This window comes from Dromiciops gliroides, chromosome 6, assembly GCF_019393635.1.
Source record: "Dromiciops gliroides isolate mDroGli1 chromosome 6, mDroGli1.pri, whole genome shotgun sequence".
NCBI lineage: Eukaryota > Metazoa > Chordata > Mammalia > Microbiotheria > Microbiotheriidae > Dromiciops > Dromiciops gliroides.
Window position 1 is genome coordinate 44,070,101 of NC_057866.1, and position 14,789 is coordinate 44,084,889.

A 14,789-nucleotide genomic window follows, 5' to 3' on the forward strand; every position below is an offset into this window, starting at 1 on the left:
CAAGCATTTTCTATTCAAATGAATTAGCTTTGAGAGGGTTTTGGAAAAGTCCAGAATTCCAAAGCTAATCAGTACTTTCATGGATAGAGCAAGTGTGGACACAGGAACAAAGATTTCATCTTTCATCCTCTGATCTGTTTGGGAAAAAAACTAAAACATAACAAAACTGTGTTAACCTCATTGGACCTCACTTTGCTACCTAGCATCTGGCCATACTAAATTCAATATTAACTAAGAAGGAGGAGGCAACTTGATTAAATATTTAAGCTCCAGGGCTTCATATTCATAAAACTTTAGTGAAAGTTTGATTACTAGGAATGTTTAGGGATGGGATAGTCATGATGGTGGTGGAGAATTTTTATTTAATTTCCATTTTTGTTGAGTAGACAATACATATTTTCTATTACATATGTGTATATAATATATGCATATGAGTATATATACACATGCACATAGATGTATAAACACACATGTATGTACATACATACATACGCACACACACACACACATACACACACATACTTGAGGCATCCCTTAAAGCAGTTGTCAAAGGTGGCTGCAAATCAGCATCAACTCTGGATGTAATCTATGTAATAATTTTAAACTTTATATTGTTTAATTTTAATTTGATGTCCTATTATAGTGATAGGACTCCAATATGGAATCACTTAGGCTAAGTGGTCCTAATGTCCATAGAAAGATACAGGGAAAACAGATAATTGTACTTTTACAGTGTTAACTCTTGTCTGAGTTCACCACAGCTGTGAAATTGGCATAGACTATTTTTAGAAGAGGAGATAGATAATAAATAGATGGCGAATGGGAACCCTAGATAATTTGATTTGTTGAAAGACATTCTACTGATGTTGTATACCTGTGAGTACAGCAGAGTCCTTGGTGCATAATAATAATACAGTGGATTTTTTTTGGACGGGATAGAGATCTATATTTTAGTAGTAATGCTACCATCTTCCCATTGTACAGTTAATTATAAAGTGCTTTCATATGCATTAGCTCATGTAATCCTCACAAAAGCCCTCTAGGGTAGGGGAGGTGAATCAGGATCTGTGTAGGTCATTTCAAAGTGTGATGATGTAAATATTATTCTCTGTATTTTATGTCTTTCATGAAACAGAGGCACAGAGAAGGTGAGGGGCTTGCCTAAAGTCACACAGCTACTGTGCCATGGCTCTTTGTACCATTCCTCATTGCTAAGCATTTCATATGTACTTCAATTTGGACTAGAGGCAGCATGGCATTGTGGCTAGCATCCTGAACCTAGAGTCATGTATTGGCTGTGTGACTATGGGCAAGCCTCTATCTCTGAGTCTGTCTCTTTATTTGTAAAATGGGGACAAGCATAGCCCCTGCATCGAAGAATGATTGAGAAGATCAAATGAGAGAATTGTAGATTGTAAAGCTTAGACATGAGTTATTATAATGATATATCAATTATCCATTATTTCATTGATGTGGGTACTCACTCTGGTGACCCCACAACAGAAAGGTTGAGGTTTAGAGGAGGTTTGGAGGTGAAGATAATGAGTTCTGTTTTGAATTTGAGATGCCTGTGGAACATCCACAGTCTAGAGCCTGGGAGGGAGACTAAAGCTAAATCTGTAGATCTGGGAGTAATGTACAAGATGACAACAATTAAATCCATGGAAACTGATGAGATCATTGAGAAAGAATAGAGAAAGAAGAAAAGAAGGCCCAAGAATGTGCCTTTGAGGGGCATCCATAGGTAGAGGGTGAGAGATAGCAAAGGAGACTAAAAAATCATTAATAGTGTGTGCTAGCTTGATTTTAATATTAGTAGGAGACTTATGTATTTTCTTAAAATAAAACCATTACTCCTCTTAGGGAAATCATCCATGAAATTATAATGTAAGTCAATGAAAAAAAAACATCTGTGGATTGTCCCCCAAATCAGTTTTCCTTCAACTTCTCAGAAGTGCTCCAGTTGCATTAGATAAGAGATGCCAGTACTCTAGCTAACTTGGGAACTCTTACAAAGTTAACTGAATGGGCTTGCACATGATGGACATCTACCGGTCTGAGGGACATCCTGTCTCATAGTGATGTAGTAGTCATAAGATCATGGTAGGATTCTAGCCTTAGTCCACCACAGCTGTGAAATTGGCATGGGCTGCTTCTTAGAAGAGGGGATAGATAATGGATGGCCAATGGGAACCCAAGATAATTAGATTCGTTGAAAGATATTCTACTGATATTGTACACCTGCAGAGTAGAGCAGAGTCCTTGGTGCATAATAACAAATGTTTTTGGTTTTTCCTTCCTAGAACATATTTATTGACTGGTTAAGTGAAGCAAGGGAGCTCAAAAACTTGAAAGCATTGTTGAATTGTTAGCATTTTCTTTTCAGGTCTATAGCCAAAACAATCACTTCATTTTGAGCCTAAAAATTCCAAAGTTGATCTACAAACTAAAAAAGACAAAATCCCAAGTGTCCATATTCCTTCTGCTGTCATGCCAAGCACTGTTCCCTTTCCAGGATGCTTCAGGCCAAGAGCTGGAGCCCTTTTGGTAGCAAAGGAGGGGCAATAGGTGTCTGTTTATGCTTTGCAAGCAGAAGGCTAAATCCCCAACTTTATCTCAGGCTCCAGGGAGGGAATTAACTTCCTCTGCTTTCCCCTGAGGGCAGAGCCTGGAATAATTGGTAGAAGTGAAAGAGGCAGGTTTAAGTGGGAGATATATATATATATATATATATATATATATATATATATATATGTACGTACACACACACACACACACACACACACACACACATATATATATATATATATATATATATATATATATATACATAAAGTTTATTCCCACTTCAAAGATGTATCAAATTGAAATGGACTATGTAATTCAGGGACTGATGGGTTACCCATGACAAGATGTCTCCAAGTGTGAATGATTACTTGACTGGGATGTGGAAAAATAAACAAAAACATTCTTGTCCAGTTATAAGTTAGGCAACTTTATTTTTTGAGGCAACCCTAACTCTGCCCTCCATTCTTAACCATACCCCAAAATGAGGAAACAAAAACCTTATAACAAATAAATTCAGTTAAGCAAACACCCTCCCCCCATCCCCATTGGCCATATCCAAATATGTATATTTGTATCTTAACCTCTCTATCAGGAGTCAGGGTAGTGGGATTCTTAGAATAGTGCTGGACTTGACCTCTAGATTAGATTGTGTTCTAGACCGTGGCTTCTTAAACTTTTTCCACTCTCTACCCCTTTTTGCCCAAGAAATTTTCATGTGACCCTGGATAAATATATAAAATAGGTATGCCTAAACTTTTACTGTTTTCAAATTTTTTGTGACCCCCACAATTCAGTTATGCAACCCCATATGAGGTCACAACTCACAGTTTAAGAAGCTAAGCTCTAGACCAAAAAGATCGAGTCTTGAATTCCTTAGGCAAAGCTTCTCTCTGAGCCTTAGTTCCTTCATCCATTATGTGCTGTAACAACATGTTTTGAAGGTCAATCCCTAGACTGTATATAGAGAGCTTTGTAACTATAAGATAGAGTATCAACATTCACTCTTGCTGTTGTTAAATTCTTGCCACAATAACCAAGAGAATTCTGATTTTTTTTTTTGCAAGGGGAAAAAACAGATTCCATCCTCCCCCCACCCCAGGAATTTATATAAATTGTTAAGCAGTTGTTGGGAAGACCATACATTTATCAAAGTCTGCAAAACTACTTCATAAGGGCTTTTGCTCCATTACTCCAGACTCTTGGTAGGAAACCTTCAGAAGGAAATGGATCAGTGGGTCCAAATCCAGTCAAATCAAATTGAACTCACATGCATGAACAAGCAGGATGATGTAATTTCTGGATTGGCTTCATAAAAGAATTGCTAATGTGTTTCACTTAAACCCCATTGCATATTCAATTATGATGCTTTTTTTTCCATAAAAGAGACAGTATGTGATTGTTTCAAAGCACTCTATAGGATCATCAAGTCATATCACAGTCATTAGGCATTGCTTTTCTGCATAATATGCTTGTATCATCCAAGTAATTTCAGTGGGATGAAATTTCTCCTTCTACATGTCCCAGAGGTGGTCTTTATCCACATTTTTAGTTTGGCATTGAAACACTTTCACAATGGGCCATTTAATATGGCTCCTTTTGTTTGGGAATCAATGGATTTAGACTTTGAAGGGACTTCAAAAGTCATCAAGCCTAACAGGATCATTTTACAGGGGAGGAAACTGAGGCCCAGAGAAGGGAAACCTAGGATTATAGATTTAGAGCAGAATGGACTGCAGAGGCCATCTATCAACTCCCCCATTTTACAGATGAGGAAACTGGGACTCAGGGATGTTACATAATTTTCTGAAGGCCACATTGTTAGGAAATAATGGAAAGAGGATCTGACAGGCCCCATATACATAGTAGCTGTGTGACCCTGGTCAAGTCACTTAACTCTGCCTCAGTTTTCTCATCTGTAAAATGAGCTGGAGAAGGAAATAGCATACCACTCCAGTATCTTTGCCAAGAAATCCCCAAACGGGGTCATGAAGAGCTAGATATGGTTGATATGACTCAATAACAAAATAGCCCCTGACTGAAAATCAGCGCTCTTTTTTGGTGTAGCATAACTAGCACTGGCCAAATTTAAAAAAATACCTTTCAAAAAGAGGGAGAGGAAATAAGAGAAAATTATACATGTTGGAAAGGAGAAATACCCAGTGAAGGGAAATATTTGGTTAGAAGACTATATAGGGAGATATAGACCTGAAAAAGGCCTTAGTTCAACCAATTTATTTACATAATTATACAATATTTTATATAATTATATATTTTTGTACTGTTATATAAAATTTTACATAGTCATGTTATATTTTATATTAGAATATTAAATTATATATAACAGATTATATATTTTATTACACTATACTATGATTATATTATAATATTCATATAACAATATATGATATTATATAATATTTTATATAGTAAGGAACCTGAAGTTGATCATTTAGGGTCATATACCCAGGTACTAGGCCTAGAATCCTCACTTTTTTTTCCCACTCTAGGCCTTTGAATGCTCTAGCAAGTCAGAACTAGGTCTGTTGGGAAGTAATAATAGCTGATTTTTATTTTGCACTTTATATATATATCATCTCATTTGACCCCCTCAGGAATCCTGTGGGGTAAAGTACTACATCTCTATTTAGAGGGTAAGAAGCTAGAACTCAGGGAGATTAAGGGCCTTGTCCATGGTCACACAAATAGTATCAACGGCAGGATTTGACCTCAGATCTTTTCAATGTCAGGTCTTGCACTCTATCCATTATTCCACACTGCTCCTTAGGAAGCAGTGATGGGTAACCAGAGCACATGGTGGTTGGAGAGAAGGTTTGTTATGGTACTTCCTGAACACTGATTTATCATCTAATATTTTCCAGTGCTTATTTTCTCCCAACCATGACAATTAGAAGCTGAGTCTTTGGCCATAAGTTGGGGCAGTGAGGAAAGAACTCAAGAGTGCAGTGTTTACTAGAGATACTACAAACATCAACTCCCTTGTACATTTGTGGCTTCCAACTTGGACTGGTGAAGCAGGCTATATTTGGTTCTACCTTTATAGACCACCCAGGAGCTTCATCTGGAACAGTACTCAGTGGCTTATTTACTTGAGAATCTGGGCCAAATGGAACATATTACACATATGTTCCTCCATCTGCATTGGGTCCCTATTATCCTTTGAATGTAACTCCAAAGCATTAACGTGATCTTTGAATCCCTTTGTTAGAGTCTGCATATTGGAGGCTCTCTTTCTCCAGGACCCAATTATATTACCTATTTTTTTGCTTTAAGTTTTCAAAGCCCCACTTTAGGGCTGTCTCCTGAGACAAAATTTGCTTGACCATTTAGGACAGCTGAATGGTAGCTGAGTGTGACTATGTCTTCATGATATTGAAAGGAGCACAGGAAAATAATGGTTAGCTGGTAGAGTAAGATATTAAGAGTTGGAAAAGGATTCCCAGTTCCCTTTTTCAATATCTGTGGAAACCAAAATGAATTATATTCTGAAATTCCCAGAAGAGATTTTTGTAGGAGGCATAATGAACCCAAAATATCATTTTGAAATATTTTATGTATAAGTACAGAATATTATTGATCATATGATGGGCTATACAATATTTATTAAAGACCTAATATGAACAAGATGCTAAGACAATAGACTTTGTAGCTATGAAGATAAAAATGAAAAGTCTCTGCTCTCAAGGAAATTACATTCTACTATGGGAGATATGTGTACATATAAGTAAATTCAAAGTCACATGGGGTAATCTCAGGAGTAAAAGACTAGTAAGAATAGTGGATGGGCAGGAGATTTGAAGAGGTCTCAAGTGGAAGATAGTATCTAAGTTATACTTTGAAGAAAACTACTAATTCTGAAAGGTGAAGATGAAGAGAGAACATTGTAGATATGGAGGAACCATCTGTGAAAGGACAAGATGGGAGATGGAAGGTTCAGTATGTAGACAATAGCTACCAGGATTGTTTGATTATCCCCCACAGGTATTGACTCATAGGCACTTAAATACTTGTTGAATTGTTCATTGGAAGTAATGGTGAATTTTGGACGTGGTAAATCTCATAGCCATATTCATTCCTGTCTGGGAGCCAAAGTGAAAAAGAAAACATTAATTAAGTCAATTATTCAACTTGAAAATCCTAGTTCCTTCTTTCCCACTAGCTTTTCCCCCCTTGTGCTGTCCCTGGCTAAAGAAATTTTCCTTCATTTCACTGGCCCAGGCTGAGATATTCCTTCTGCCCTGAGACTTTTCTTGAACACATTTCATTTGCTAAGTCCATGAAATTGGGTTGTAGAAACATTTCCATAACTTGCTTATTTTTTTCCCCCAACTCGGCTCCCTGATGAAGCAAACAGCCTCTCCTTACCTTAAATGACTGTAATAGAAAATGCCTCACTGGCTTTGAAGGATGTTGAGACAGATCAAGAATAGCCATTATTAACCAAATTTAAAAATATCCTGGAGATTGTGAAGATGGTTCCTTATTGTTTGTTCCATTCCCCCACCTATTCCCTAAGAGCCCACATACTTAAAAACCATGATGGGTACAAAGGATCATTTGGTTCATGTTTCCTTGACTTTATACACTCTCATTAAAATTTTGCTCCAGTTAATATATAGGATCATAGATGTTGAGTTATAGAGAATGTCATCCAACTTGATTCATAATTTAGATAACAAGCCCAAAGAAGGAAATTACTTGCCTGAAGTCACATATCTATGGGGTAGAGAGGAGATTTCAACTTAGGTTCCCTGACTTCAAAATCAGGGATATTATTAAACTTTCAAGGGAAAAAAAATACTCCACCACACTTTGAATAGAATCATAGATGTGGAACTGAAAAGGGCCTCGGAGGTAATGTAAAACAAACCTCTCATTTTACCAGTAGAGAAAAAATGCGCAAATATATTGGGACTTCTCTAAGATTACAAATATTATGTGAAGGGGATTTGAACCCACATCCTCTCTCTTTAAATCTAGGGTTTATTTCACTTTACTGTGCTACTTGTCAACCTTCTCTGTAAACTTTTAAACTAGATTGAAACTCAAACTAGAAATGTCATTGGACAAAGGAGATTCATTGTATAGTGGAAAAAGCCTGAGATTTTGGACCAGGAAGCCTGGATTTAAATCTTGGCTTCTGCAGGTTATCTTTGTGGTCTTGGGAAAGGTGTGGTAACCTCTGGGCCTGCCTTTCTTCATCTATCAAATGAAGGGGTTATATTTAATTATGCCAAAGGTTAAAAAAAAACCCAGCAATTTTATTTTGAGCTATGATTCCTATTCCCTGGAAAACATTTCGTAAGTAAATAGGAATTACATTTTTTTCCCCAAATTTTATTATTGAGGAGATTGACCACATCCATGAACAAATCCACCTGTAAACTGGAATTCTGTTGCTGACCCAGCACCAGCCTCAGCCTTCTTGTCAGAACCAGGGGGAGCAGTACTTCATCTGTATGTGTCTCTGTCAGCTTCACCACGAGTAAGCTAGTTAGGCCGCTCACCCTCCAGGCCTGTAGGCCTCAGCCTTCCTGTCTCAGGATGACTTCTTTGGAGCTTGGCAGGCACAATCTCAGGGGGCAGGTGAAGGTAATCCCTGAGATACTGAATGCCCTCATTGGTGAAATACCAGTAGAAATGCCTCCATGCAAAGTGCTCCTTAACATAGCCAGGAGACTTTAGAGACTGCATAGCCTTCATGACATGGAGATTGGGCACATTCTTGTCTGCCAGCTCAGAATGCTTTGGCATGTGGACATCTTTCTTGGCTACCATTACTCCTTCCTTAAAAAGGAGTTCGTAGATAGCAATTCGGTTCTTCTTGGGCATCAACAGCTTGTGGCAGCAACAGGTTCTGCTCTAGATGGAGCCCTGAATAGAAAGGTGGAATTACATTTTAGACCATAATGTTGCCTTCATTTTATTTGGGATACCAATAAGAATGGTATCTGATCACCCTTTTGCTGTTATCTTCAAATAAAACTGTGTGTCTGCCATAGTTGCATTTTGTTTGATTGCATCTTGAGATGATTCAGGACAAGTACAGATCTTATACTGGTGACCACTCCCAATCAAGTCAAATCAACAAGTACTTATTAAGTACTTCCTGAGTGCCAGGCACTATGCTAAATACAAGGGATTCAAAGAGAGGCAAAAAGCCAGTACCTTCCCTCAAAAAACTATACTCTAAAATGGAGGTGGTGGAGGGAGACAACCTGCAAATAACTATGTACAACAAGAGATATACACGGGGCAAGTAGGTGGTGCAGTGGATAGAGCACTGGCCCTGGAGTCAGGAGTACCTGAGTTCAAATCCAGCCTCAGACACTTAATACTTACTAGCTGTGTGACCCTGGGCAAGTCACTTAACCCCAATTGCCTCACTAAAATAAAAACAAAAACGAAAAAAACAAGAAACAAGAGATATACAAGATACATTGGATGTAATCTTAGAGGGAAGACACTGACATTTGGGTGGGGAGGAGGGGATGACTGGGAAATGCTCCTTACACAAGGTGAAACTTCAACTGATACCTGAAGGAAGCCAGGGAAGTCAGAAGGTGAGGATGAGGAGGGAGTTCCAGGCATAGGGGAGCACCAATGAAAAGGCCTGGAACTGAAAGATATCATGTGAGAAGAAAAGGAAGGGAACCAGTGACATTGGATCATAGTTTTGGTTATTGTTTTGCTTCCACCCAAAATTCCCTTTGGGAACTTTGGACTGTAAGTTTTTTGATCTCCATACATAGATGTGGATCAAATGACCTCTTCTTGTACAAAGGGTATAGCTTATTGAATTATAACTTCACAGAATCTTAGATGTAGAAGATATCTTAGTGCAAGGTGTGTCTGAACAAGAATCTTCTCTATGACATCCTGATAAGTGGCTGTCTTGCCTAGAGATGATCTAGTGATGATGTCTCTACTACCTCCCAAGGTAACCACTTTTTTCTTTTCTTTTCTTTTCTTTTTTTCTTTTTCTTTTTTTTTGTGGGGCAATAGGGGTTAAGTGACTTGCCCAGGGTCACACAGCTAGTAAGTGTCAAGTATCTGAGGCCGGATTTGAACCCAGGTACTCCTGAATCCAGGGCCGATGCTTTATCCACTGTGCCACCTAGCTGCCCCCCCCCCCAGGTAACCATTTCTACTCCTGAAGAAAAGAAAGAAACTAGGAAGGAAAGATTAGGGAAAAGAGAGAAGGAACAGGGAGGACATGAACGGAAAGAGGCTAGTTTATCAGAAGGGGAAAAAATAAAGCCCCAGTGGAATAAGACTCAAGACTTGAAAAAAATGGAGAAGATGGTAGTGTTTGGAAAAAAGTTCATAGCATGGGATAGCATTCACATATTACCTTTTGTAGTGAGTAGCTTCCTGATACTCCCCTGTGTGATGTTTAAAATCTAAATTGTGGTCACCTTAAATTAGAAGCTTTAGCACCAGTCCTTGGGCATTAAACATTTATTAAAGCATACAGATATTCCCAGGGAGTTCAGAAAGTTAAGAAAAAAGCCTATTTAGCCTAGAGTTCCAGCCTGGTCTGGCTCTTCTTCAAGTCCTCTGCCACGAGCCTGCTTCAATCATGAACTCTCTCTAGCAAACTGATTGTGGAAGCTTTTTATAGGTCTGGAACAGAGGCAGTCCTTACACACTGCTTCAAGCTGATTGGTTGGCATCATCCAAATCCATTGGTTCTGAAGGTGTTCTCAAGGTGTGATTACAATCCAATTAACTTGAAGTAGGTTAATCAGCAGTTAATCACTCTCCCTTGAGTCAATCAAACTAGATTAATCTCCAGGTGGGTCTTTGAAGTGTCTGCTAAATCTCATTATTTCATCACACCTTTTAGAAGTAATTTCTTTTCTGAACCTTCATAGCTCTTTGTGCCTGCCTTTTTCACTTACCAATCAATTCTGTATTATAGTTATTTCTTCATCCAGTCTATTGATAGATGTACTATTTCTTATTAGACCTGAGGTTCCTTGTGGTCAAGGACCCTTTAGTATTTACTTGAAGGCAATCTTGTTGATATCTTTTGTTTTGACATCACTTGATTTTCTTTTATAGCTCTACATTACTCCAGAGCTATTCCATATAACATATTTTAAGAAAAAGAGGTTTGTTTTTTAATCTGCAAGACCAATTAATACATTGAAAAATACTCAACAATACAATGTTTCCACACTTGTGTACCTTCTCCCCTCCCCTTCTTTGTAAAGTAACATGGTGATGTATCTTTTCCTATTGCTTCATTAGGATCAAGCTTGCTCGTTGTTATTTTGCAACATTCATTTTCTACTATTTTGTTGTTAATTGTTTCAGTTTCATTGTGGTAATGATTACATATATTGTTTTCTTGGTTCTACTTATTTCACTTTTCATCAGTTCATGTAAATCTTCTCAGCATTCAGCACTTCTTCCAGCATAGTTATTTTCCATTACTTTCTTGTACCATGATTTCCTGAGATGTTCCCCAATTGCTAGACTTCTATTCTTTTTCTAGTTCTTCACAACCATAACAAGTTCTGCTACAAATATTTTGGTGAATATGGGGACTTTCTTTTTGTCAGTGATCTTGTCATATATGTTAGTAGTGGAATATCTGGATCAAAAAATGAAGGCATTTTAACTACTTTATTTGCATAATTTTGTCATGCTTTCCAAAATGGTTGTAGCAATTCATAGCTCTATAAACAATGCATTAGCGTGCTTATCTTTTCAGATAGGAATCTATAGTGTTGACTATTCCCATCTTTTATCATCTTTGTCAATAAACAGGGTGTTAGGGCAGTTTTGACATGAATTTCTTTAATAGAGTTTTGAAAAATTCTTTTACATGGTTGTTAATAGCTCTCAGTTATTTGGGGAACTGTTTATTCATATCCTTTTGTCATATATTGGGAAATGGATTTTGGCTATATGTGTGTATGTGTACATGTGTGTATACGAGTTGCCCATATATCTTAGATATAAAATCCTTGCCAAAGAAATTACACACACATGCACACACACACACACACACACATAAAATTTATATGTGTACTTAATATATAAATTATATAATATAAATATATAATATACATATGTATATACACATATGCACACATACACATATACATACACACATACACAAAAGTTGTCTACATATCTTAGATATCAAATCCTTACTCAAGAAATAAGGTACAAAGATTATTCCTCTGACCTCCCCCCCCATTTTATCAGTTCTCTTTTTATTTTAAATGTATTAATCTTGTTCAGTCAGCAATTTTTCTATTTCATAAAATAGGTGGCACAATGGATAGAGTGCTGGGCCTGAAAGCAAGAAGACCTCAGTTCAAATCTAGCCTCAGACCCTTTATAAGGCATGTGACCCTGGGCAAGTCATTTAACTGTTTGCCTCAGTTTCCTCATCTGTAAAATGAGCTGGAGAAGGAAATGGCAAACCACTCCAGTGTCTCTGCTAAGAAAACCCCAAATGAGGTCATGAAGAGCCACACATGACAGAAATGATTGAACAAGAACAAAATCAAGTGGTTTTAAGGACTGCTGATTTATATAATATAGTTTGATGTCTGAAACTCTTTCTGAACTCTTATTTATCTTGCATATGTTGGATGCCTAATGGATTTTTGTGGATTGTTTAGGTGGCCTGACCCAGGTGAAACATCATAATTATAGAGGATTCATAGTGGGAAGGGAGCATGAGACATATGGAGGGAAAGACGGGGACTTAAGAAAGGGAAAGGAAGGCACATTCAGGATAGTTGAAAAAAGGGGATAATAATAGCATTTCAGAATGTACAAAGTGCTTTACAAATGTGCTATACTGTACATATTTCATCACAGTAACCCTTTGAGGGAGGCAGTGCAGATATCATTGTCCCTATCTTATAGATGCAAAAGTTGAGGCTCTGAGACCTGAAATGATTTCCCTACCATCAAACATTTACTAAGTTCCAGGATCAGGATTTCAATGATCTCTCAAGTGTGTTCTTTCTATTGTACCACGCTGATGCTCCCAGGAATGGCTAAAAGATAAAGTTGGATTTAGCCACATGATTGTGCTCAGAGCTTGCTCTATGTTAATGTGGTCTCCTTTTATTCAAAACAAAAAGGGAAAATGTATTATAAGAGAGACGCCAAATGCCTTTTCTCCATCTTGTCCCCTCTCTTTGTCCTTGGGAAGGTTTGTTATTTCCAGTTGTATGTGTAGAGGCTTGATCGGCCCTTCACGTCTGAATATGGAAAACTCTCATCAGAATCTACAGGAAGGATAGAAGAGAAGGCTTTTGATCCATTTGCTTTCACTTATGGAAATATTTTTAATGATCTATAATTTCAACACAGTTACCTCTGCTGCCACAGATTGCAACTTCTCCTTGTCTGAGCAGACAGTTTCATGAACTGCTATGGGCAAAGACTCATCCACTGGTGGCCAGACTTCTCTTGAGGGGCCTCTCACAGCCAAGCCAGCCAAGCTGATCCCTGGACAACAGAAACACCCTCAGTCCAGCTCCAGACCTGTACTCAAAGCTTTTCCAGCTTGGTAGATAGAATCTGTCAAAGGTTAAGTTCTGCTGGCATAGACATGGAGAACCTGGAGTCACCTGGTCACCATGATGAACTATCAGAGCAGGACTTTAGTGGAGGAGGATGGAAATTGGCTCTGGTTGGAAAATTATCCTTGCTTTATCCAGGCAGTAAATCTGAGCAGGGCATGTGTCTTGGCAGATTACAGTAGCGATGTGCTAAGTGTTTACTGCCAAAAAGAATAGCATAAAGACAGCAGATAATTATAAACACTGCTGTTGAGCATTAGAGAGAAGAGACAATCAAGAAAGAATTGTCCAGACATAAAACATCCCAACTTTAAATTTTTGCCAATGAATCACTTTATTCAAAGCCCCAGGGTATTTACCTAGAATGATGCTAATAACAGTTCAAATTTATATAGCACTTTACGTGCATCATGACATTTGATCCTCCATGACCCTTTGCCATTATTATTCCCATTTTACATATGAGGAAACAGAGATTCACAGGAGTTGTACAGCTAATTAGTGACTGAAAAAGGATTCAAACCCAGTTCTTTTGAGGTCTGGCCCAACATTCTCACAACTCTCTCACTCTCTGCACAGAGTATGCTGTAGACATGTCCTTGTATCAATAGATGCATTGATCACCATAGGTTAAGTGGGCATGCCTATTGACTGCTAAGCCAATAGCATCCTTACACCCCAGCCCCAGTAGAATGTGTTGGCGGTCAGACAGTGGCTACTGAGGGCTCTAATAATTAAGATGTTCCTTCCAATTTTCTCACTGAATACTCAATGCACATATTTTATTAGGTATGAGAATTGGATGCTGCCCTCACTATGTTGGATGAGCTTTGCTATTTCTGTTGGTCTAAAGTATACTTGTGAATAAGGGTTACTTGTTGTGTGCTGTGTGGTGGGGAGAGAAATTTAACGAATTCAGGCTGAGAGGAAAAAATGTGCTCTAAGACTGTTTTTTTTTTTTCCCTCCCTGAATAAAGGGGGTAGTCACATAGTCACACACCAGGCGTCTGGAAACAGGACTTCCTGATGGCATTACAGAAACGCTGTGTTACATAAGGGCTGGCATCTGTCTGTGGGCACTGGGCCATCAGTCACACCTGGTCAAAAGCACAGAGTCAAAGGATCATCATACTTCTCTGGAAGGCCTTGACTTATGAATGTTGCATTCTTTACACCAGCCAGCTAATATTTGTGTGGAGTCTTTGATTTTTAATCCCCCTTTTCAGCTTTCTGAATGTCTCTTTATAACACTGGATTTAAAGGATAAACTCCTTCTGGCTGAGATGAGATACTCTATAACTAAATTCATGGCTGGGTTTTAACTCCATTAAGAAAGTCACAGTGTCTTGTAATTAAGTAGCCTGGGAAACTAGATTGGTCACTAAACTTGGAGTCAGGAAGACCTGGCTTCAAATCCTGTCTCAGTCACTTAATAGTTGTGGGACCCAGAGTGAGTCCCTTAACCTCTTGCTGCCTCAGTTTCTTCATCTGTAAAAGGAGGAAGTTGGAATCAATGGCCTCTAGGGTCTCTTCTATCTTTAAATTGATCCTGTGATCTCACTTATCCCTAGCCAGAGGACATCTGGTGCATTATATGTGGGTTTGGGCACCACTTTTTGGGAAGGATATTGGGAAACTAGAGAT

General features: G+C 38.2%; 1 pseudogene; it reads right to left on the minus strand.

Moving 5' to 3' along the window:
• Positions 1-7,926: 7,926 nt before the first annotated feature.
• LOC122731971 lies at positions 7,927-14,233 on the minus strand (annotated as a pseudogene).
• Between the last annotated feature and the right edge of the window lie 556 nt (positions 14,234-14,789).